Below are 25,634 nucleotides of genomic sequence, written 5' to 3'. Positions count from 1 at the left end.
ACGAAATTTATGCGGTTTAGTGATTATTACAAAAATGCCTTTTGGGCGGAAGTATACAGTTAGAGACAATATTTAATAACATTTTTAATTGGGGACATTTTTAAATAAAGACAAATTCAAAAGAGTTCTGAAGGTTAGGTTAGGTTATAGTGGCTGTCCAAGATGGAAACGGACACACTTAGGCCAGTTTAATGGCCCATTGTGATACCACATGAATCTTGAGGCTTCCTCCTAAGCTCAATGGAACCATCTAGAGTCCCTTACGAAACGTGAGAGGCTGATTATACTGATATGATTTAGATCGTTTAGATCGTTAAAGAAGAATTCTCCTAGGTAATTCTTGCGTTTTCGAGCTAGAGCAGGGCATGTGCAGAGAAGATGAAGAACCGTTTCTTCCTCTTCCTCGTCCATACAGCTTCTGCAAAAGTCATTTGAGTATACGCCTAGTCTCGTGGTGTGCTTTCCCATTAGACAGTGTCCGGTTATGACACCTATTATCGAGCTTATATGCGATCTGCTTAGAGAGAGCAAGCACCTTGATCGTTTTAAATATAGTGTTGGCCAGATGTTTTTTTGTGACCTGACACGTGGTGATGTTGTTCCACCTGGTGCCTGGACTCCTCTCAGCGTCTTGCATTAGCAACAGTTTACAAGTAGCGATTGGTATGCCAGTACTTGGCAAACGGGGTAGGATGGACTGTACTGTACCGTTCCTGGTGGGTTCATCTGCCTGGAATGTCTCTATGGCCCGGCACCCAGCAAAGGTGAATATTAAACTGTTGCGCCATCTCCATTAGAGATGATCGACAGTTATGGACTGTAATAGAGTTTGTAGAGACAGAGTCCAGAGATTTGATAGCGGCCTGGCTGCGAGAAAATACGGATATCAGAGTTCTGAAACTTAAAGGACATTTGAATTTGCGGGCAGTTGACATGATGACATGTCAAAGTTGTACAGAACAAACATAGACTTCGGAACTTTCCAAAATTCCATGCACAATATTTTAACGTATTCTTTTATTGAAGTAAACCATAAAAGTTACGACTTCACACATTTTGTTTCGTGGTTTGGACCTGCAACCTTCAAAAAATGTAATAATCTCAGGAACTGTAGCTAAATTAAATCAGATTAGGTGCATCTTCAACAGTCTTTAGAGAACCAGAGCCTAGTAACTTACAACTCTCAACATTTCCTGTGTGCGAGTCAAGTCTGGAATGGAGGGGACCCACAGTTTTAATGCTGAATCCGAACGGCTTATTTGAATTAGAATCACTCTTGGAGGAATTGTCAATTCTTTGTAATAGGCAGTATTTTGAACCAAAGACCAATCGCATGACAGTCCTTCCATCATGCTGTGGGTAAAATTTTCTTAGCTATAGTTTCATCTTCAAGCCAGTAGTAATCACATACAATAATCGAGGTTTCAAAAACATTGATTACTCCCAACTCGAAGGAGATACCCGAAATATAGACTTTCACAATATTTTTAACCTGTCTTCGTCCACTGCGCAGGTGCAGTATTTTAATAATAATGTTGCTTAACTTTTAATAAACATGTTGCCTTAAAAACGTTACAAATAAATCAAAAGATCTCAACTGGTTCACCAATGAAATACGTATTTTAATGCAGCAACGTGATCGAGCGTACAACTCGTGGAAAATGTATCGTTTACCTGAACTTAGACAAATACATCAGTCACTTCGCAATAGAGTTGTGATGGAAATTCGTTCAGCCAAGACTAGAATTTATTCGGGTAAACTTTAACCGCCGGCTTCAATAACCGACAGCTGTGGAGTAATCTGCGTATCATTGGGCTTGGTAAATCAAAACATAGTCATATCGAGAATGTTGACGTTAACTTTTTAAATAGAAAAATTGTTTGTACTCCTCTACCAACTTCTCTATCTAACTCTGTGCTTCCAGTTCAAATTTTACCAGCGCAAAATACTTCCTCCAACTTTGGCTTCACAGGTGTTAGCAGTATTGAAGTTGTTGAAAGTCTACTTTCAGTAAAGTCAAATGCCATAGGCCTCGATGAAATGCACCCTTCCTTTTTAAAAATTATACTTCCCCTTGTGTTGCCTTATATCACTCATATCTTCAATACTATCCTTACTACTGGAGAGTTTCCTTCTGACTGGAAATTGGCAAAAGTTATACATATAGGCCAATTTCCATTTTAGCTTTTCTTTCAAAAGTTTTTGAAAGGATCCTGAAAAATCAAATAAGTAAGTTCCTTAAGGAGAACAATCTTTTAACTCCAAGACAGAGTGGCTTTCGAGAGAAGCATAGCTGTGTTACGGCTATGCTTGATTTCCTAGAGAACTTCCGTCAAGCATTGGATGGCGATAAAGTTAATTTTTTAGTCCTCCTTCATTTTTCGAAGGCATTTGATTCTGTGGTTCACAGCAAACTCGCAAATAAACTTCGCCAGCATTATAACTTCTCCTCTGATGCAGTTAAACTCATTTCTTCCTATTTATCTGGAAGAATGCAAGCAGTTGAAGTAGGTAACAGGTTGTCTGACTTTCTTCCAACCACTAGTGGAGTTCCACAGGGATCTATTCTGGGACCATTGCTTTTTTCTTTATATGTAAACGAAATACCTTCCGTAATTCATAACTGCACACTACAAATTAATGCTCTTGGGTGTGAACTTGGTCTAATTGAAGATGGTGCTTACCGCTTAAATGAGGACCTTGAAAAACTATCAGGTTGGGCACAGCTTAATGGACTGACATTAAATCCATCTAAATCTAAGTGTTTAGTTATATCTAAAAGAGTTCTGGATCGGTCATACTTCCTACAAATTATTTTAAAAAATGCAACTATTGAATATGTGGACTCTACTCGGAATATTGGAGTCATTTTTACTCCTTATTTGACATGGGATAAGCATATTAACGCTATAATTGGAAAATCATATGGAGTGTTCGAGTTGTAACTTTGCATGCAAAAGTAAGCTTAACGTCATTTTCAACAGCATCATCGGATATATATTATGGGCTTCGTAAATACGACAGAGTATCTCATTTTTCAACTAGTTTACTTCACATGCCACTAGAGAACTATTTTCAGTTTCGTACCTTATCATTGTTTTCCGAAGTCCTGCTTACACACTAACCACCCTACCTTTTTAATCTTAAAATTTTTTAAATTATTAACAATATTTTTCATATAAAGAAATAGTTAAGTTTGAAAATATAGTTTTGTCAAAAAGATTTTTAGTCGAAAAAAACATTTTTACACAATTTTAGCAGCATTTCTTAAATGTTTACAAAATGGATGAATGAAATTAATTTGAGAGATATCAAGAACCGAACATCAATTTTTAACAAAAAACGGGCCAGTTGGATTTTTATAAAAAAAATTACTGAATATTGAAAAAATATTTTATGTGAAATAAAAAGAGTTTGAAGACAATATTTTTAATTTTTGAAAAGCTATTTGAGTCGAAAGTAAATCTTTAACAAGTTTATTTTTTGTAAATAAAGTGACAAATAGATTTTTCTCAAAATTTTACTGAGTGATAAAAAAAAATAAATATTTGAAAAGATACAAATTGTTTAAAGCCAATATGTCAAAGTTTGGAAAATATATTTGTGGTGCAAATCAATTTTTTCGAACTTTCGTTTAATTTTCTTTTAAGTTTTTATTTTTTGTAAAAAAAACTGTAGCTTCGATTTTTCTCAAAATGATTCCGAATGTTAAAAACAATATTTTTTTAAGTTAAAATAAGTTGGAAGCCATAATCCCAAATTTTTGAAAAGATATTCTTGTCGAAGTTCAATTTTTACCAATAAGAGCAATGTTTTTTTTAGGCTTTTATTTTTTATAAAAAAAAAACTTTCAATTCGATTTCATCAAAATTTTCCAGAATGTTGAAAACGTTATTCTTCGTTTTACGAAATTGTATTGGAGATAAAATCATTTTCATTCGTAAAATTTTCGAGGTAACAAATATTTTTTTTCAGTTTTTTGATTCATAAAAAAAGCCGTTAATTCGATTTTTTCCAAAATATATTTGTTTGGTATCGCGTTACAATATATAATATACAATTTAATTCAGGTCTCTACTGTTTTTGGTTAAATCGTGAGATATTTAAGGCTAACCAAACTGTTCATCTTTTTTTAAATCGCTATAGTAAAAAAGCACCCTTGCAATTTTCTTGAGAGCCCTTACTGCATCTTTCTGCATTATTATCTGTACAACATAATTTATTTGAAGCCGATTTCTCTACTGGTTCTTGACGAAAAAAACTCTGCAACGTACAGACGTGCGAACGTACGTACACACGCACACACATACATCTCTCCAAAAAATTTTCATTTCGACTCTAGGGACCTTCAAACATCGAGATATGTCAAAATTTTCAATTCTACATTTTTTGTATAATAAGCCCACACTCAAAGGGGTATACTACCCTTATTAGGAAAGGGAGAGCGTGGTTGAAAGGAGATGTCGGTGCACATTGGTTTTGAGTTCCTGAATATTGCAATAGCTGGGAAAGACAGAGTGTGGCAAGGCATTCCACATTCGCATAGTACGGCTAAAAAATGAATCTCTGTACTTGACAGTACGACCGAAAATGTCCTCGAGGATATATTGATGAGCATTCCTAGAAACCCGAGTATTACAGTTGAACTGTTTAAGGGGAGGAATGCAGCTGGCTATTTCTCTAGAGTATAAACCATTAAAATAACGGTAAAAGAGGGTGAAACAAGAAACATTTCGACGATGTTCAAGTGACGTAAATGATCTTATGATGGTAATATCACCAATCAATCTAAATGCTCTACGTTCAATACTATCCAAGAGGCTTAAATAAGTTGCAGGAGCACCAGCCCAGATGTGGGAGTTATATTCAAGCTTTGGACGTATATAAGTCTTGTAAATAACAGCCAAATCAGAGGGGGAGAAAAACTTCTTGCATCGCCTTAGCATTTTTTGCGACATCACGTATGTGATCGTTCCACAAAAGGTGGTTGGTGATACACATATCAAGAATATCGAGATGTTCAGTCTCCTCGATGCAAGTCCCATCCATGGATAATGGCAAGGGGGGTTGCAGTTCCACATCCGAAGAAGAGGGGTGTGAATCTGAAAACGAATATGAAAAGCTGAGAGTACTATCGTCAGCGAAACAATTTATTGGATTAGAAGTTGCAGAATAGATCATTGATAAAAATGCGAAAGAGTGTTCGAGATAAAACAGAGCCCTGGGGCACACCAGCATTTATTTTGTGGTTTTCAGACTTGAATCCATCCAATACTACTTGTATTGAACGATTTGAAAGGTAATTACTAATCCAATGAAGGAGGATTCATGAAAACCGAAAGCAAGCATTTTCGATAAGAGAGCCTGATGTCAAACCCTTTTAAATGCCTTTGAAATATCTAGTGCAATAATCTTACTTTCTCCAGAACTATGTAAAGATTTGTGCCACTGTTCGGTGAGATGAACCATGAACCTATTGCTACGAAAGCCGTATATTGTCGGCCATTAAGAAGCTTTCGATCTTCGAGATATTTCTTGAGCTGATAATTAATCAGCGTTGCCATGACCTTGGAAAGAAGGGACGTAAGTGCAATCGATCGGTAATTAGACGGTGAGGAAGATTCGCCTTTTTTGGGAATAGGCTGGACAAGTGCGGTTTTCCATCCGCTCGGAACGAGACCTGAGGAATAGGACAGATGAAAAAGCTTACGCAGTGGTTTTGCCAGCGATGAAGAACACCTCTTCAGAACAATAGCGGGGATACAATCCGGACCAGCAGCGGAGTCATAACACTCGCAGCGTTGAATTGGCCGCGAACTGCCTAGCAAAGATATTTGCTTTTTGTAAAGAGCTAACAAATGGAGTGTCATTCACAACGAGCGTATGGACCGAGGAAGAGGAAGAATTCCTCATATTTTTTACATCCCTATTCGGGATGAAAGTTCTCATTGTTGGGATCGATGATAGTTGATATTCCTGAATTGAGATTTAACTACAGATGGCGGTGTAGTACACGTGACGTGAAAGTTAGTACGTGGGACTGTCATATAAGAGATATTGGGATCAATCCCTTATTGTGCCATCTAAAGTTTTTTTTCGCGGGTATACTGCCTCTTGCCAGAAATGGTTGTAACTCATTAGACCCTAGTTCTCTACAAGTTTTTGTGCGGCCTACTTTTTATAATTTAGGCTAGGTAGTTGCTTCATTTCGGTAAGTTTTCAACATGCGACATATCTTGTTCTGATCTTCAATAAATTGATTGTTTCGTACTATAACCGCATGGGCTTATAATCTAGTCGGAGACTGTTCATATGATGAGCTTTTAAAGTCATTTAACCAAGATTATTATTTTTTTTCATAATTAATATTATTCATCTATTTTCGTCCAATGAAATACTATTTTTATTAATATTTAATTGAATCGGATAGGATATGAATTTAAATACTAGGTTGTCATATGTGGTGAGGTATTAATACCCACAGCAGGATGTTAAAATTAACCACGAATAAAAATTGTGTCGGCCATCATTTGGAATCACTTCCATATAAAAACACATACATACATACATAAATATGCTGCCTACATCAATTTTTATGCCAAATGCATATTTTTTTAAAGAGCCTGGGGACATTGTTATGTGGTTAAAGGATTTCACAGAGTATTGTTGTCATTGTGATGTTGTTGTTGTTTTTGTTATTTTCGAGCCTTTAACAATTGTTTATGTTTGTGTAAATGAAAAAAAGATTATGAAAGATGTCATTTAATATGCAAATTACTTTTTATAAGAGGATTTGGTAACAAAACAGACGAAAATAAAAATACCAATATTATTATGTGAATAATTTTGTTTTTTTAATTTCCCAATAAATCTCAAAATAACAATTGATTTTGGGTTTTATTAATTTCTTCCTTTCTCCCACTATTTATTTAAGACGTTAAGAATATTAATTGATTTTTATAATTTTTAAATTTAAAATACTTTGTCTTTTTAGCTTTTTATTGAAACAACAAACTGATTCCTACAAAATTATAATTTTACAGATTTTCTTATATGGCATTTATAAAAAGTTTAAAAGTTTTATTTACGTTCGTTTTGATATGAAAAAATTCAATTGAAATGACGTTTTTTTCAAAATAAATTGCGTTTGAAATATGAGCTTCTTGTCTGTGTCCGAATGATTAGACAGGCGCCTTCCATGTTAATATATGCCCTGTGGTCAGTTTTGTTGCTGTTTTAATATTATTTTGCGTTTCCAACATCGAAATCCATCAATCGAATTCACTGATGGTGATTTTACACGTTAGCGTTAGCATTTGAAGCTGTCAATACGCGGTTTGTGTTATTTTTGCATTTATTATTGTGATTATTACTGTTGTAGTTTTTGTTACAACATTATTGCGTTTTGTTCTCGCATATTTACATATATATATATAATCACCTTGACTTTGCACTTTGTTGTCATCAAAATGATCAGAATTATATTTATTATTATTGATATAAAATAAATATAGATTGTCTTACATTTCACCTAATGACGAAGGGGATGAATTTACGGAACGTATGGTACGTAGTTTCTTTATAGTTTTGCGGTTTAGTAATTATATACATTATGAGCTCATGCTACAAATTTATTCCTCCTATTATTTCTATAGTTGAATTTAAATAAAAAAGTGAATCAGTATTAAGCTTTTTGATGAAGTTCCAACTTTGCGTGGTTACCTACAAAATTAATTACACAAATATTGTTAAGTCTCAGGAATTACCAGAAATGGCAGATTTGTTTTTGTAGAAATAAAAATAAATGTATTTAACTATACATTTTTTAAAGACTGAATTTGATTTTTCTTGATGGCTTAAAAATAAATCATCTCAAAAATTTAAAATAATATATAATGAAAATTGGAACATCATATTGGTATAGAAAACATCGTTATTAATAAGTGACAAGAAGTTTTCAAAAATTAGTTTTGGTTCCAAATTTGAATTTTTAACTTACTTACTTACTTAAGGTGGCGCTACAGTCCAGGGCGGACCTGGGCCTCAACCAACATGCGTCTCCAGCCAGCTCGGTCCCAAGCTAGCTGTCTCCAGTTTCGCACGCCAAGTTGGTTGAGGTCCTCTCCCACCTGGGTGCGCCACCTGAGTCGCGGTCTTCCTCTACTACGCCGTCCCTTGAGATTGGATTCGAAGACCTTCCGGGCTGTAGCGTTGATGTACATTCTCTCTACATGACCTAGAAATCTAAGCCTTTGGACATTAATTCTGCTAACTAAGTCAGTGTCGCTGTACAGCCCGTACAGTTTTCCCTCGAAGCATCCTAAGAAGCTCTCATCTTTCTTTGATAGGGTCCAGGCCTCAGCGCCATAAATGAGAACCGGGATGATGAGTGTCTTATAGATGGTGATTTTACATGCTCGAGAGAGGACTCAACTTCTCAATTGCCTTCTAAGTCCAAAGAAGCAGCGATTTGCAAGAGTTATCCTTCGTTTGATTTCAGCGCTGGTGTCGTTGTCTGTGTTAATAGCGGTGCCTAGGTAGACAGAGTCCTTAACTACCTCAAAGTTATAGCTTTCCATGGTGACGTGTCCTTTTTTGATGACAGCATATACTTGGTCTTTCCCTCATATACTGGGCCGTCCCTCGGGATTGGATTCGAAGACCTTCTAGGTCAGTGTCGCTGTACAGCCCGTACAGTTCGTCGTTATACCTTCTCCTCCATTCTCCATCTATGCGTACGGTACCAAAAATCAAACTAACAATTTTTCTCTCGAAGCATCTTAAGACGCTCTCATCTTTCTTTGACAGGGTCCAGGCCGCAGCGCCATACATGAGAACCGGCATAATGAGTGACTTATAGATAGTGATTTTAGATGCTCGAGAGAGGACTTTACTTCTCAATTGGCTTCTAAGTCCAAAGAAGCAGCGATTTGCAAGAGTTATTCTTCGTTTGATTTCAGCGCCGGTGTAGTTGTCTGCATTAATAGCGGTGCCTAGGTAGACAAAGTACTTAACTACCTCAAAGTTATAGCTGTCCATGGTGACGTTTTGTCCAAGACGTCGTCGTTCAGTGTCCTTTATTGATGACAGCATATACTTGGTCTTGCCCTCATTGACCACTAAACCCATCTTCTTCGCTTTCGTCGCAATGCTCAAAAACGCTCCACTGACATTTTGATCTTCCAATTATGTCAATATCATCTGCGTATCCGAGTAAATGGATGGACCTTTTGAAGATTGTGCCTCTTGTGTTGAAGGTTGAGCTTTACACAATTCTTTCCAGAACGCTGTTGAAGAAGTCGCACGACAGTGCATCGCCTTGTCTAAAACCTTTTTTCACATCAAATGCATGGGTGAGATCTTTTACGACCTTGATAGAGCAGCGTGCATTCTCCATCGTCATTCTGCACAAACGGATAAGTTTGACAGGGATGCCAAAACTAGACATTGCTCGGTAGAGCTCTTCCCTATCATACGCGGCTTTAAGAGATGGTGGCTCCTGGGTTTTTTCCAAGATCTGCCGTAGTGTGAATATTTGGTCGATAGTGGAATTTCCTGGTCTGAAGCCACACTGATAAGGACCAATTGGGTTGTTGACGAATGGCTTCAGACGTTTACATAATACGGCAGAGAGGATCTTATACGCAATGTTAAGGAGACTGATGCCTCTGTTGTTGGCGCCTGCTGCTTTAAATAGTTTTTCAGCGATGCTGTCAGCTCCAGCAGCTTTGTTTGAATAAAGTTTAGATATAGCTATCTTCACTTCGTCAAGGTTGATAGGTTCCATCTCCCTTACAGTGGAATTCGGTTCGTCATCGCCGTTATATAATTTGTAGAAGTGGTTTTTCCATATTCTCAACACCCACTGCGGTTCTACTACGATGTTCCACTGGTCGTTTTACAGGCTTCGGTTCGTGGCTGGTACCCTTAATAGGTTTTTTTTACCTTTTGGTAAAATTTACGAACCTCATTTCTGTTGTGACATCCCTCAATCTCCTCGATCGCGCTCTTCTCGTGCTCTCCTTTTTCCATCTAAGAAGCTGGTTTTCCTCTCTCCTCTTCTGCTCGTAGAGCTCGCGAGCAGCTTTGGTCCTTCTGTGCAGCGCCGTTTTGTATGCCCCTTGTTTCGCTGCATGCTCTTGCCAGCCAGGGTTTCGGTGTTGTGGCCGTGTGAAACCTAGCACTTCAGAATCGGCATCCCTGATGGTTGCAATGCAATGTTGCCACTGGTTTTCAATGCTTAGGACTCCTTAAGAGGTTACTAGAGACTCGATTGGAAAAGGACATGGCAGTCTATTGCAATTTTAGCCGTCTAACGTCGAATCTTCTCACAGTACTTCCTTATTTTGGCTTAGATCGCGATATCCGTAGCCGTACCTTGGCTACAACGAGGTAGTGGTCTGAGTCAATGTTGGCCTCTCGAAATGGTCGGATATCCTGGATACTGGAGAAGTGTCGTGCTTCGATCGCAATGTGGTCAATCTGGTTGACGTTTGATTGATCAGGAAATTTCCATGTCGCCTTGTGGATATTGAGATGTGTGAACTGCGTACTAGCTACCAGAACGTCTCGCCCCGCAGCGAAAGCAACCAGCCTGAATCCGTTGTCGGAGGTAGTGTCGTGCAGGCTGTGTCTCCCGATTATCCCACCAAAGATATCTTCTCTTCCTAGCTTGGCATTAAAATCTCCTAAGACAATTTTAATGTCATAGCCAGGGCACTGCTCATATGTCTTGTCCAAGAGCTCGAAGAATATGTCTTTGAAGTCTTCATCTTTCTTCTCTGTTCGAGCATGCGCGCATATTAGGCCTATGTTGGATGCGGATTGTCTTGATGCGCTCGCTCACACTGTTGAAACTCAAGACTTTTTGCCTGAGTCTAGTTCCAACAACAAATCCACACCCAAATAGACGCTGTCTTTGTTCTCGGTAGAAGTCGCCGTAGCATATATCGCAGTCTTTTTGTTTGCGTTTGCCCAGTCCATCCCATCGCACTTCTTGGATGGCCGTAATATCTGCCTTACAGCAGTTTAGGGCGTCCGGTAATTGTTCAGCTGCACGTGGTCTCTTAAAGGACCTAACATTCCACGTACATATCCGAAGTTCGTTCTCCTTATTTCGTTTGCGTGGGTTGTCAACAGTAAATCCGTCCGTATCCGAGGCTTGTTTGTGCTTCGAAACTAAAGGTATTTTTTACGTGGCCAAGAAGTCACCCCACGGCACAACCCCCAACCTGGAGAACCAGATCCTTAGTATAACTCCAAGGAAGGGGAGCCCGATATAACGCTCCTTACAAGCCTGGGCTCCGAATATGTCGAAGAAGCCCTATAAGGTGTTCACTAAGTAGTTCAACCTTACTGGAACTGTAGACGCCACCGTTGATTCCATCTCGAGGATTCGTCCGCTGCCGCCTGGATAAGGAGAGGTGCCTTAGCGGAAACACCTCTCCCCCTCTCTCTCGTTTGCTGCCCCCAACAACTTTCCACTGGGGTTAGAACCCAATCTCCAGTTGAGGTACTAGGCACCCGATGTTCACCGCTGGGAGGTGAGAATAGGAGTTGATAGACCGAGGTGGGTTTTAAGAAAAACCTGTGGACGCTTGTGTCCTCTTAAATGCACATGTCTAACATTTGACCAACTTCAGGAACCTATGTATTTAATAAAAAGGTCGATTGGTAGAAGATCCAAAATAACGTTTAAGGCGTCCGTTGGGCAAGTACGCATGGACCATGTGATGCCCACGCAAGCTGTTCTCTGAACCTTCTTTAGCTTATCAATATTATAGGCTTTGCTAAGAGGAGGCCACCACACAATCGAACCATATGTTAAGATTAGACGTACTACAGCTGTGTACGTATATAAAATCATCTTCGGCTGAAGTAACCACTTTTTGCCGAAAGTTTTGCTGCAGGCGTAGAAGGCAATACAGGCCTTCTTAACGCGTACTTCAATATTTAGTTTCCAGTTTAGTTTAGGGTCGAGTATAACTCAGAAATATTTTGCACTGGAAGACAATGATAGGATTTGACCGTTGAGTCGAGGTAGCGTGAAGAACGGTACTTTAGTTTTGGTAGGTATTTATGGCAAACAGATATAAATTATTATAAATATAAAAATATAAATTTTTTTCAAATACTTAAATGCATTAAAATTAATTAAAATATATCCACACAAGTTCCTTGATTAGAACAAAAACTTACTATGAGCTGATCAAAAACTAAACTGAAATCAATCAAAAAACTAACTTGCACTTAACACCTTCAACATTATTTGGATTGAAATTATTTCCTAGAATTCCATAAAATGATTAGAAATTATTTGGAATTCATCACATTTGTTCCTAAACGAATTATGGTCAATACCCAATTTTTACCATAAAATAGTTTAAAACTAAGTTTGGGCAGTAAAATTATAATAACAAATTGTTATTGAAAATATACTTATCAAATTATAGTCTGAGTCGTAGGGTTGTAACTTGTAAATTGCATTGTTATTGGAATCAAATTCAAAAAGTCTATGTCAAAAACACTTGGCAGTATTCGACACCAAGTAGTGTGGAACTCTTAACCACTAAAACCACTTCTTCATCAGGTCCAATCTTGAAGGATCGACTTCCGATTTTTCTTTCTTAACTTTGTTAAATCACTTTGGGGGAAGTTTAAACTTTTAATACTTTCCCATGTTATTTTAGACCATAAGCTCATAAGGCTTGGTTCTTCTTAATCTCCGAACATGGTTTCTTATATTCAAGACGGACTCCATTTCAGAATTAGTATGACTTTGCAGTCTCTGGTTGTGCGATACAGCGTATTTTTTAACAACTTCTGTAACCATTTCTATTTGTAAGTCACGATGTAGGTCGGTATTTCTTATGTACCAAGGTGCATTAACTATTAAATGGAGGACTTTGTTTTGGAATTTTTGGATGATTTCGATATTTCTTTTCTTTGTACATCCCCATAATTGGATTCCATAGGTCCACACAGGCTTAAGTACTTGATTATACAGCAATATTTTGTTTTGGATTGATAAATCAGAGTCGTTACCAAGTAACCAGTACATTTTTCTATGTTTCAAGTTTAGTTCTTCAATTTTTTTTTGATGTGCTCGTTCCACTTATGCTTTGCATCCAAAGTCATTCCAAGGTATTTGGCCGTATTGGCGTAAGGAATATTAATGAATATTGGAATATTGTTTATCGTTTTATTTGTAAAGTTTATATGTGAAGATTTTGTTTCATTGAGTTTGATACGCCATTTTTCGGTCCAAGCTCTCACTGCGTCGACGACATTTTGTAGTTTTACTGCTGCCTTAGAGACACATTTGTCAGGTACCAAAATTGCGGTATCATCTGCAAAAGTAGCCATAATGTGATTACCAACGGGAATATCCCTTGTGTATAGTAACTACAGTGTAGGACCTAGGACACTTCCTTGTGGTACACCGGCTTCTATTTTCTTGAATTCCGAGTATTATGGATCGTGCCTTACTCTAAACAATAAGTCTGAGATGTACGATTTTAATATTTCAAAGTACTGCCTGGGAAGATCCCTTTGTAGTTTTTACTCAAGTCCCTCATGTCAAACCTTGTCTAAAGCTTGAGCAAGATCTAAGAAAATAGCTGAACTTCTAATGCTTTTTTTATTACATCCAATATTGTAGGAACTTGGTCTATCGTGGAATTTTTATTTCTAAAGCCAAACTGATGGTTTGGGATTAACCTTCTCTCTTCTATGGTTTTGCTAAGTCTTTTCAGAAGCAGTTTTTCAAAAACTTTTTGAAATAATTGGTATAAGCGATATTGGTCAGTAAGCCGTCACTTTTATAGGTGTCTTACCTTGCTTTGGTATGACAATTACTTCAGCAATTTTCCAATGGTGCGGGACATACCGGTACTTAAGGCATGCATTTTTATATATTGAAGATTTTTGAAGGCTTTCAATGGCATTTCATAACCTGAGCAATAATTAGATTGTAACTTGGGTTTTTTTTTTATTTGATAGTTGATGTAAACACATACTTTTTATTGGTATAACACTTTCATCTATCTTATCAACGAGCTGAAATAAATATGATCAAATAAATCTTCTCAATAATAAAAGTGCATAATTTAATTTTGAATTAATTTTTAGTTTTTAATTTTAAGATTAAATATTTTATAAATACTCACGTACTGACAAAATCGTGTTTTTGACCACTCAACAAAAAGTTTTCCAATAGAATATTTCACAATGATATTTGCAGTAAATATTTAGATGCTGCATTTCGATACTTAAAGCTGTTAAATTGTAAGTGATCGAATAGTACAAAAATTAGGTTCTGCGACATCAGTTCATAGGGAACCAGGGCTTTTTGAATTGAAACTCTTAACCATTCCTGTGCACACCAATGGTATCAGTTTTCGAAAAGTTATTAGAAAAAGAGGCAAAAAAAGACTGTTGGATTTTTATTAAATAAATACATCGAAAACAATATTCTTTGTAAAATAAAAAATAGTTTAAGGACCATATTTTTCGTTTTTGAAACGCTTTTTGAATCGAAAGTAAATTTGTACCAAGTTTTAGTATTTTTTTTAAGGTTTTTATTTTTTTTTAAAAACTGTCAATTTGATTTTTCTGAAAATGTTTTCGAATGTTGAAAACAATATTTCTTATAAAAATTAATTGGAACCCATAATCTTAAATCTTTGAAGAGATATTTGAGTCAAAAATCAATTTTTATATTTTTTATAAACTTTTTCTTTTGGTTTTAATTTTTTGTACAAAAATTGGTGATCGATTTTTTTCAAAATTTTACCGAACGTAGTCTAGTCCTTCCTCTAACGCTAACGAACTTGACAATAAAGTCAATGACCTTACCTCATCTATGAACAGATCGCTAGAAATTGCTTGTCCACTTATACACATAAGAGGAAAGAGGAAACCACAATGGTGGGCCTCAGAGCTTGACTCGCTCAGGAAGGAATGCAGGATACTTTTCAACTGGGCCAAAGCTGCAAGAATAGCCTCTCATTGGGACTCCTACAAAGAATCCCTAAGAATCTACAAGAAGGCACTAAGGAAATCCAAGCGATCTTCTGGCGATCCTTCTGTGGCATGATAGAAGAAACTTCTGAAGCCTCTAGGTTACGGAAAATTCTTTCAACTAATCCAGCTATGCCAAGCTGCTTGAAAAATACAGACGGCTCCTGGACAAATTCAAGTAATGAATCACTGAACTTACTCCTGGTAGTTCTTTTACCGAAACTTGCAACAGTTTTATACGTTCAAGTTCAAATTCAACATATCCACAAGGTCTAATCACAAAGGATAAGCTACAATGGGCTCTCAACAGCTTCAAACCATTTAAAGCTGCAGGACCAGATGGTATAATACCAGTCGAATTACAAAAGGCTTCTGATATAATTGCACCAATCCTTGAGGCAATTTTTACCAGCTGTCTTTACCTGGTCCATGTTCCCTCGGCATGGAGAGAAGTTAAAGTTGTTTTTATACCTAAAGCAGGTAAATGCTCCCAAGTCAATCCTAAAGATCTACGACCTATAAGTCTATCATCATTCCTTCTTAAGACCCTGGAAAGATTGATTGATATCCATTTAAGGGCACGTATCGATACAAGACTTCTGTCTTTGTCTCAACATGCCTACTGTAAGGGTAAATCGGTGGAAACAGCGTTACACACTTTAGTACGCACCATCGAAAATTCCCTCCATCATAAAGAGTTCACTTTGGTTGCTTTCCTTGACATCGAAGGTGCCTTTAACAACGTGGACACATCTGCAATCACATCTGCACTAAATTCTCTAAATGTATAGAGAGTTCGCTTCGGGAGTTAATTCATTTAATAATTAACTCAAAACTGGGCTACTCTTCTTGCAGACGATTCGTTAGTAGAGGGACACCGCAAGGTGGTGTTCTATCCCTTCTCCTCTAGAACCTAGTGGTGAATGAAATCCTAACTAGTCTGGATGCGGAGGGTTTCAGAGTGATAGCCTATGTGGACGACGTTGCTAAAGCAGTTTCAGGAAAGCATCTTAACATCCTAAAAAAACTCTTACAAAATGCCTTGGAAAGACTAATACTTTGGGCTGATCGGTGTGGACTGGGAGTTAACCCACACAAAACCGATCTGGTCTTATTTTCGAGGAGATACAAAATTCCATGTGTCAACTCTCCTTATATTAAAAGAATCCAATTAAAATTCTCAGACGAGGCTAAATACCTAGGTCTTGTCTTAGACAAAAAACTAAATTGGAAACGAAACGTACAGGAAAGAGTCAAAAAAGCTACTGTAGCTCTCTTTTCTTGCAAAAAAGCTATTGGTAATAAATGGGGTTTACAGCCCAGAATCACGCATTGGCTATACACATCGGTAATCAGACCGATTTTAACGTACGGTGTGGCAGTATGGTGGACTGCTTTAGAGAAAGGTATAAACAGGGATAAGTTAAATAAAGTCCAACGTTCAGCTTGCCTATGTATGTACACGCGGATCGCTTCGCACGACCCCGTCTGCAGCACTGGACACCTTGCTCTACCTTACGTCTCTTGACATATTTAGCAAACAAATAGCTGCAAGCTCTGCTATTCGCCTCAATGCTTCGTCGCATTGGACTAACAACAACATTGGCCACTCCGTAATTCTAAGGTACTTAGAATCAATTCCAAAGCACACAGACTACACCATCCCCCAACTACAATTCGACAGAAACTTCCAGATTTCTATATCTCCCAGATCTTTTTGGGAGCATAGGACATTCTTGGAAGTTGATTCAATCCATTTTTACACAGATGGGTCAAAAATAAAAGAAGGGGTTGGTGGAGGAGTGTACTCTAAACGACTGAAATTAAGTTTCTCATTCCGCCTTCCCAATCATTGTAGCGTGTTCCAGGTGGAACTTTTGGCGATAAAAGAAGTCTTGTCTTGGCTCAAAGAAAACGTGATATCCACATCTGATATCCGTATTTTCTCTGACAGCCAGGCCGCTATCAAATCTCTGGACTCAGTCTCTACAAACTCTATAACAGTCCATAACTGTCGATCATATCTAATGGAGATGGCGCAACAGTTTAACATTCACCTTTGCTGGGTGCCGGGCCATAGAGACATTCCAGGTAACTGTAAGGCAGATGAACTCGCCAGGAACGGTACAGTACAGCCCATCCTACCAAGTTTGGCAAGTACTGGCATACCAATCGCTACTTGTAAACTGCTGCTAATGCAAGACGCTGTGAGGAGGGCAGGCACCAGGTGGAACAACATCACCACGTGTCAAGTCACAAAAAACATCTGGCCAACACTGGATATAAAACGTTCAAGGTAGATATTAGGTGTCATAACTGGACACTGTCTAATAGGAAAGCACGCCACGAGACTAGGCGTATTCTCAAATGACTTTTGCAAAAGCTGTATGGACGAGGAAGAGGAAGAAACGGTTCTTCATCTACTCTGCACATGCCCTGCTCTAGCTCGAAAACGCAAAAATTACCTAGGAGAATTCTTCTTTAACGATCTAAACGATCTAAATCATATCAGTATAATCAGCCTCTCACGTTTCTTTAGGGACTCTAGCTGGTTCCATTGAGCTTAGGAGGAAGCCTCAAGATTCATGTGGTATCACAATTGGCCATTAAACTGGCCTAAGTGTGTGCGTTTCCATCTTGGACAGCCACTATAACCTAACCTAACCTAACCTAACCTAACACATTTCGATATTTTCGATAAACAAATACACACATTTGTGACTCAATATAAATCTTTTTAAAATTATCATAAATAACATGAAAAATAATCAAAATGAGTTTTTATATAAAAAGTGGCACCTTTTTATTCGACTCAAATTACCTTTACACGTCGAGAAATGTCAAAATTTTCAATTCGACAAATCGGACCCATAATAATAACTTAAAGATTTCGTTTTGAAACTTTTAATTTACTGCCCAACACTATTCCCACGATCGACAGCACTGATCATGGAGTGACCATATCTACTCTTCTCAATGTCTTACGGTTTAATTTGTGTGTGGTGAGAGTGAAAACAAATAGAAGAAAGTAGTGGTAAGTTTTATTGTATTGGATGATTTAATGAAAGGAAACACGAAAAGTTAGAAAAAGTAAAGATTGGGAGGTAGCAAATTTTTAACAAGAAAAGTATACCTACTGCTCAGCATGATCGCTTAGTACATCAGTCAAAAGTGCAAAGGTTATTAATTTAGAAATGAATTTAGAAACGAATCAGGATTCTTAACAAAAAAAGATTTAAGAAAATGCTGGGTGGTTCTTTGTTTTTTGCAGACACCAGCGAAATTGTGTAGTCGTTCATCTCTTTCCTAACAATGTTCCTGTAACTACTATCGACAGCATTGAAGGTGTACTAAGGAAGGCAAAGGAAAACAGAAAAAAAAACTGGCACAATCAAAATAAAAAGCAAAAACAAATTATACCCTATTTGTATAATTGAAAGTTGTAGCAAAATTGATTTCATTTACCAGGCGAACATGCCAGCGAGCAGGTATTTACATTACATAAGTAATTCTTTTTTCAAAATAAGTAAAGAAAAAAAAGGTCACTCAGGAGATTATCGTCCTCTAAACCACTCTAAAGAAACTAAATTCTATACAATGCACCAGGCGCTCATGCGCACAAATAGGGTATATTTTGTTTTTGCTTTTTATTTTGATTGTGCCAGTTTCATTGTTCTTCTCTTTTCTGTTTTACTTCTTCAAAGTGAAAGGTTTTATTTTTTGCTCCCGAAATATCACAACATATTCGGAAATGCGGTTGTGGTTGTTTATCTCTTGTAGTATACCTTAAATACAGTGCTGTCGATAGTATTTACAAAAACGCGTTTTATTAGTTTCATTATTCGTAAATAGGGTGCCTACAATTTTTTTGTAACTAGAACTTTTTCTAGAAGATGAACAAGTGATCATACCTTCTCTTCTCATTCTTTCTCAGTGTTGATATTTACATTGGTGGGAAGCAAAAATAAAAAATAGAAAAAAAGAACCATTACTAAACACATATTATGGCAGGAATAAAAACAAAATATATGTACATACTAGATATAAACATCATCGCCTGGTACATCAAATAAAATCGGTTATTGCACTTCCGATAAAGAGGGGATCGGGGACATCTACAAATTAAAAATATGGATTTCATTTACCAGGCGAACATGCCAGAAAGCAGGCATTTACATTACCTAAGAAATTCTTTTTTCCAAATAAGCAACGAAAACAAAAAGGAGATCCTCCTGATCCTCCACTCTATAGAAACTAAATTCTATTCAATGCACCAGGCGCTCATGCAGACAAATAAGCTCTATTTTGTTTTTGCTTTGAATTTTGATAAAAAATGTGCCAGTTTCATTGTTGTTTTCTTTTCTTTTATTTTATTTTCTTCTGTTTTCCTTTATTTTATTTTCTTTTCATTTTTTTCTTTTCTTTTATTTTAACTTTCTTACACATTCTTCGTGAGATTTTTTGCTCCTTAAATATAACTGTTCTCAAAAGAGATTTTGTCTGCTTAACTGCTTTAGTACACCTTCAGCACAGTGCTGTCGATAGTAGTTACAAACGCATTGTTAGGAACGAGATGAATCACTCCTGATTCGTTCTAAATTCATGTCTAGATTATTAACCTTTAAAATTTGCAAAAATGTGTTTCTAAATTGCGAACTTTGACACAAATTGTATAAGTATGTTTATGGGTAGCAAAAAAAAGCATAGGCAACATTTTTATGGTAGCACAAGAAGTGAGAATTATTTTTATTCAAATAATGTTTACTACATAAATAAATACATACAAATTATATAAATAATTAAAAATTGACATCAACGCTCTAAAAACTGCAATAAACTGCTCGAAATTCAAATAAAACATTAAAATCATTTTTTAACTACATAACTATTGAACACATTAACAGTTCGTAATTTTTTTTTTTGCAAATGTGTTATGTAATTTGTTTGAATTTTTTAAAAGTTCTAGCACTGAATTCCTTAATCCACAATAAAACTCATCCATACTCCTCAGGCGTTGTTTCTACATAAAATAAATTTTGACTGATGTACTAAGCGATCATGCTGAGAAGTAGGTATACTTTTCTTGTTAAAAATTTGCTACCTCTCAATCTTTCCTTTTCCTCCATTTTCGTGTTTTATTTCATTTAATACAATAAAACTCACCACTACTTTCTTCTACTTGTTTTCACTCTCATAACACTCAATTTAAACCGTAAGCCGTAAGACATTGAGAAGAGTAGATATGACCCATGATCAGTGCTGTCGATCGTGAAAGTAGTGTTGGGCAGTATATTAAAACTTTCAAAGCGTAATGTTTAAGTTATTAAATTTAAGCAAATTTCTTTGTCTTCAAATAAAAAGGTCTTAAGTCATTTTTGACTTCCCATATGAAGTTATTGTAATGGGTCCGATTTGTTGAATTGAACATTTTTACATTTTTCGACGTTTCGAGGTCAGATGAGTCGAAATAAAAGATTTTTAGAAAGATGTCTGTGCGTGCGTGTGTACGTCCTTACGTCCGTGCGTCCATATTCGTCGTCCATAGCTCTAAAACCAGAAGAGATATCGACTTCAAATAAACACAGATAATAATGCAGAAAAGGGTCTCAAGAAAATTGCGTGGATGTTTTTTTACCATCGCAGTTTTAAAAATTTGAACATTTTGGTGATCCTAAATATCTCATGAACCAATAATGCTAGAGATTTGCATTAATATTTTTAAAAACAAATTTTATAAATCAAAAAAAAAATGAAAACAAAATATTTGTCACCTCGAAAATTTTACGAATAAAAATGATTTTGCCTCCAAAACAATTTTGTGCAAAGAAAAATAACGTTTTAAACATTTAGTTACATTTTAAGAAAAATCGAATTAGAAGTTTTTTTTATAAAAAATAAAAACCCAAAAAAAAATATTGCTCAAAGTTGGTAAAAATTGAATATCTACTCAAATATCTTTTCAAAACTAAGAGCCATTCGTTTTAAGCTAATTTTATTTTTTTTTTTAAATAGTTTTGTCAAAATTCATTTGCATTTTGAAAAAAATCGAATGGACAATCTTTTTTACAAAGAAATTAAAGAGTTAAAAAAAAACTTTACTAAAAGGTGGTAAAAACTGATTTTTGATTTAAAAATTTCAAAAATTCAAAATGTTAGCTTCAAGCTTATTTTATGTTATAATAAATATTATTCTAAACATTGGATTAAATTTTGAGTATAATCGAATTGATAGTTTCTTAACAAAAAATCAAAACCTAAAAAAGGCGTTACTAAAATTTTGTTAAAATAGATTTTCGACTCAATTATCTTTTCAAAAACTAAAAATATTAGCTTCAAACTAATTTCAAATAACAAGAAATATTGTTTAAGACGTTCAATAAAATTTTGAGAAAAATCGAAGGGACAGTTTTATTAACAAAAATAATTACCAAATAAAAGTATTACTTAAAGTTCGTAAAAATTGATTGTCGACTCAAATATCTGTTCAAAACTCTGAGATATAGGCTTCAAATAGATTTTAATTTGTAAAAAAAAAACATTGTTTTCAACATTCAGTATTTTTTTTTTATTAAAATCTACAAAAAATATTACGTAAAATTGGTAAAAATTGATGTTCGGTTCTCGATATCTCGTGAACCGTAGGTATTGACTTCAAATTAATTTTATTTATATAATTTTCATTTATTTATAAAAGACATACAAACTTTTAAGAAATGCAACTTAAATTGTTAAAAATTGGTTTATGACTAGATATCTCGTTAACTAAAATAGATTTTGAAGTTAAACTATTTTAATATATGCAAAATATTGTAGGTTATTTTTAATTTGTATAGAATAATTTAACTGATAAATTCTTTAACGAAACATGAAAACCTACAAACTTTCAAGCAAGACAAATCGACAGACGGGATGAGAGGTTTCGTAGTTTGAGAAAAAACATATATGCATAAGGTACTACCTGATTCAGGACATGTCTTTATTAAAATCATGCATTTAAAAATTTGCATAGTTTAAAATTGACATCAAGGCTCTCAAAATTACAATCAACTCCTAGGAGCTCAAAGTATACATTACAATTATTTTGTATATTGTAATGCATAATTCGGCATTCGGGGCGAATTTGTTACTCCACGCCAGCCTTCTGAGTCGAAGGAAGAATGACGCTTTTACCAGCTACAAATAGAGCATCACCAATAAAAAGCATTCAGCTTCTAATGATGGTCACCAAGAAAGACTGCGAGTCCGATCCAATTTCGAAACTATGTCAGATGACTTTCTATTCAAATGTTGATGAAAAACTTGATAACAACTGTGATAATGGCGGGCAACAACTATAAGTTTTCATCGAAGAAAAAATACTTGGCCAAGGTGGGGAGCCCGCTCCAGCGCCAGTCACTGAAATTGCACAACTCTAACTCTCACAAATTGTTATAGAAGTAGATGGATTTGTCACCGGTTTCTTTACGCTTGGAGAGTCTACTGAATGAACGTGCAGGCATGGGGCGTTTCTCTCCTCATTTCTATGCTCGTTAAGACCAGCTTCCATTTACTGACTCCGATGGTCGCTTTGATTTTCCATCTTCCGATGGTAAAGCAAGCACTTACAACCATCAACGGACGAGTAGTCGTAAAAAGTGGGAACGAAAACTCTCTGTTTACAGTCACCAACAAAGAATCAAAATGCTGTGTCTCCAAAAAAATTCCAGCACACCGACTACAAGAAACCACGCCCGGTCAATAGACACCCTATGAGAAGTAGTAGTAGCTCTTCAGAAAGTTTGACATCTAGCAAGGATATGACAGTCCGATCGATGATTAGGCGTAAAACAATTACAAATGATTGATAATGACATTTTCCTAGCGATATATTTTTTTTTAACTCACCAAATAGGGAGAAAAGACTCAGAAAACACGATATTAATAGTGAGGATTACACAGCTGATTAAGATTCTATATGGTAGAGAATCAAAAGTTTGCTTATTATATGTATGTACATTTTTAAATGTAGGCATTGTATGCACTAATTAAATAACCAAATACAACCACAATGTAAAATAAATTGCCTTCGGACAATTGGAAATCAAATTAGTTAAATATTGAATATTTTTATAGCTCAAAATCAAATTATAACAATTTTGTTTGTATGTACATAAATACTTCTGACGCCTTGAAAAATCAATCAAGGCCCGTAAACGTTTGTACCGCCATCAGACAGTTGCGCTGAGGAAAACACTGACGACTTCGACTGACCTTGTGGCCACATCTCCTCTACTACAACCAACATCACCAAATCGAAAAAAAACTAGCATTATAACGTCAAAACCGTATTCATCCTTGAACTTACAGTTTAACAAATTCAGCTGTTCTCAATCCAGGCAACTGGAAAGGAAGAGATCGCATTATTATCACCGCAGATGTTAATAGTGATTAAAATTAGAAAAAAATATAGTATTTTATTCTATATATAATGGTGCCCAACAAAAAACAAAATTCCTTATTTTAGAGTTATATTTTTTGTTAAGTTTAATGGACTAAAAAAATAAAAAAAAATTTCCATTTTCTGACTTTAGTGTCATTAACCTAACGCGAAGATTTGAATATAAGGAAATTAGAACGAAAAGTATGAAATTGGAAAAGGTGCTTGTTGTAGGAATATAGTAATAAAATAATTCAAATAAAAACATAATGTAATGGTTGTATTTTTGTTGAAAAAAACTAATCATTTATAATTGCTCATCTTGGCTTGAACAAACATTTTAACATAATCGCCTGGTACATCAAATAAAATCGATTATTGTCACCCTACCGATGAAGATGGGATCGGGGACAGCTACAATTTTAAAACAAAAACACTCAGTTCCGCGATTCGATAAAAATATGGATGGATATATTTGAGAAAATTTACTTATTGGAAGTTGTAGAAAAATTGATTTCATTTACCAGGCGAACATGCCAGCAATCAGGTATTTACATTACATAAGTAATTCTTTTTTTTTTAAATAAGCAACGATACAAGAAAGTGTATGGCACTCTGGAGATATCCTCCTCGGAGCCACTCATAGAAACTAAATTCTATTCAATGCACCAGGCGCCCATGCGCACAAATAGGGTATATTTTGTTTTTGCTTTTAATTTTGTGCACATGTGCCATTTTCATTTCATTTCTTCTCTTTTCTTTCATTTTATTTTCTTTTCTTTGTTTCTTTTACCTTTCTAAACATTCTTCGTAAAATTGTTTTCTTCTGAAATATCACTGTTCTCAAAAGAGATTTTGACTGCTGCACTGCTTTCAGCACAGTGCTGTCGATAGTAGTTACAAGTAAATTGTTAGGAAAGAGATAAATGACTACATATTTCACCGGTGTCTGCAAAAAAAATGAACCACCTTTCCAGCATTTTCATAAATATTTTTTTTTAAAGAATCCTGATTTGTTCTAAATTCATATCTGGATTAATAAACTTGGCAATTTTAAAAAAGATGTTTTTAAATTGCGAATTTCGACAAAAAGTGTATTTGTATAAAGTAAGTTTATGGGTAGCAATAAAATACATAGACACAATTTTACATGGTAGCACCAGAAGTGAGAGATGTTTCTATTTAAATTATATATATGAATACATTCAAATCATATGAGTAATTAAAAATTGACATCAATGCTCTAAAAACTGCAGTAAAGTGCTTGAAATTAAAAAAAAAATTACGATTATTTTTTAACCTCATTGTTATGTGTTATGTAATCTGTTTAAATTTTTTAAAAGTTCTAGCACTGAATTCCTTAATAAAATCTTTTCTTTTTTCCCTTTTCGTGTTTTCTTTCATTAAAACATCCAATATACAATAAAACTTACCACTACTTTCTTCTATTTGTTTTCACTCTCATCACACTCAAATTAAATTGTAAGACATTGAGAAGAGTAGATATGGTCACTTCATGATCAGTGCTGTCGATCGTGGAAATAGTGTTGGGCAGTAAATTTAAACTTTCAAAACAAAATATTTAAGTTATTATTATGATTCCGATTTGTCGAATTCAAAATTTTGACATTTCTCGACGTGTAAAGGTCCCTTGAGTCGAATAAAAAGATGCCACTTTTTATATAAAAACTCATTTTGAATATTTTTCATGTTATTTCTGATAACTTTAAAAAGATTTATATTGCGTCACAAATGTGTGTATTTGTTTATCGAAAATATCGAAATGTGCAGTAGTTAATCTTTTTGGTGCTTGTGTTGTAAATTCTCTAATTTCCAAAAATACTCTTTCAGGCGTTCTACATAAATAAAATTTTGTTTGATAAGCAATCATGCTGACAAGTTGTTATATTTTTCCTGAAAAAAAATTGATGTTTGCAAATTCTTAATAGTTCTCCTTTTTGTGTTTTCTTTCATTTAAGCATGCAATACAATTACACTTACACCTTCTTTTTTCTTTTTATTTTTCACAAAAAATAATTGTAACGTAAGAAATTGTGAAGAAGAGTAGATATGGTAAGTCTTTGATCTGTGCTGGCGATCTTGCAAATAGTGTTGGGCAATAAATTAAAATTTTTGAAAAGATTTTTTTTTGTATATTTAAGCCAATAGCTTCTGACAAATTTTCGTTGGGGTTAG

Source organism: Eupeodes corollae, chromosome 3, assembly GCF_945859685.1.
Source record: "Eupeodes corollae chromosome 3, idEupCoro1.1, whole genome shotgun sequence".
Lineage (NCBI taxonomy): Eukaryota > Metazoa > Arthropoda > Insecta > Diptera > Syrphidae > Eupeodes > Eupeodes corollae.
The sequence above is the reverse complement of the archived record's forward strand: the minus strand, read 5'-3'. Positions refer to the sequence as shown.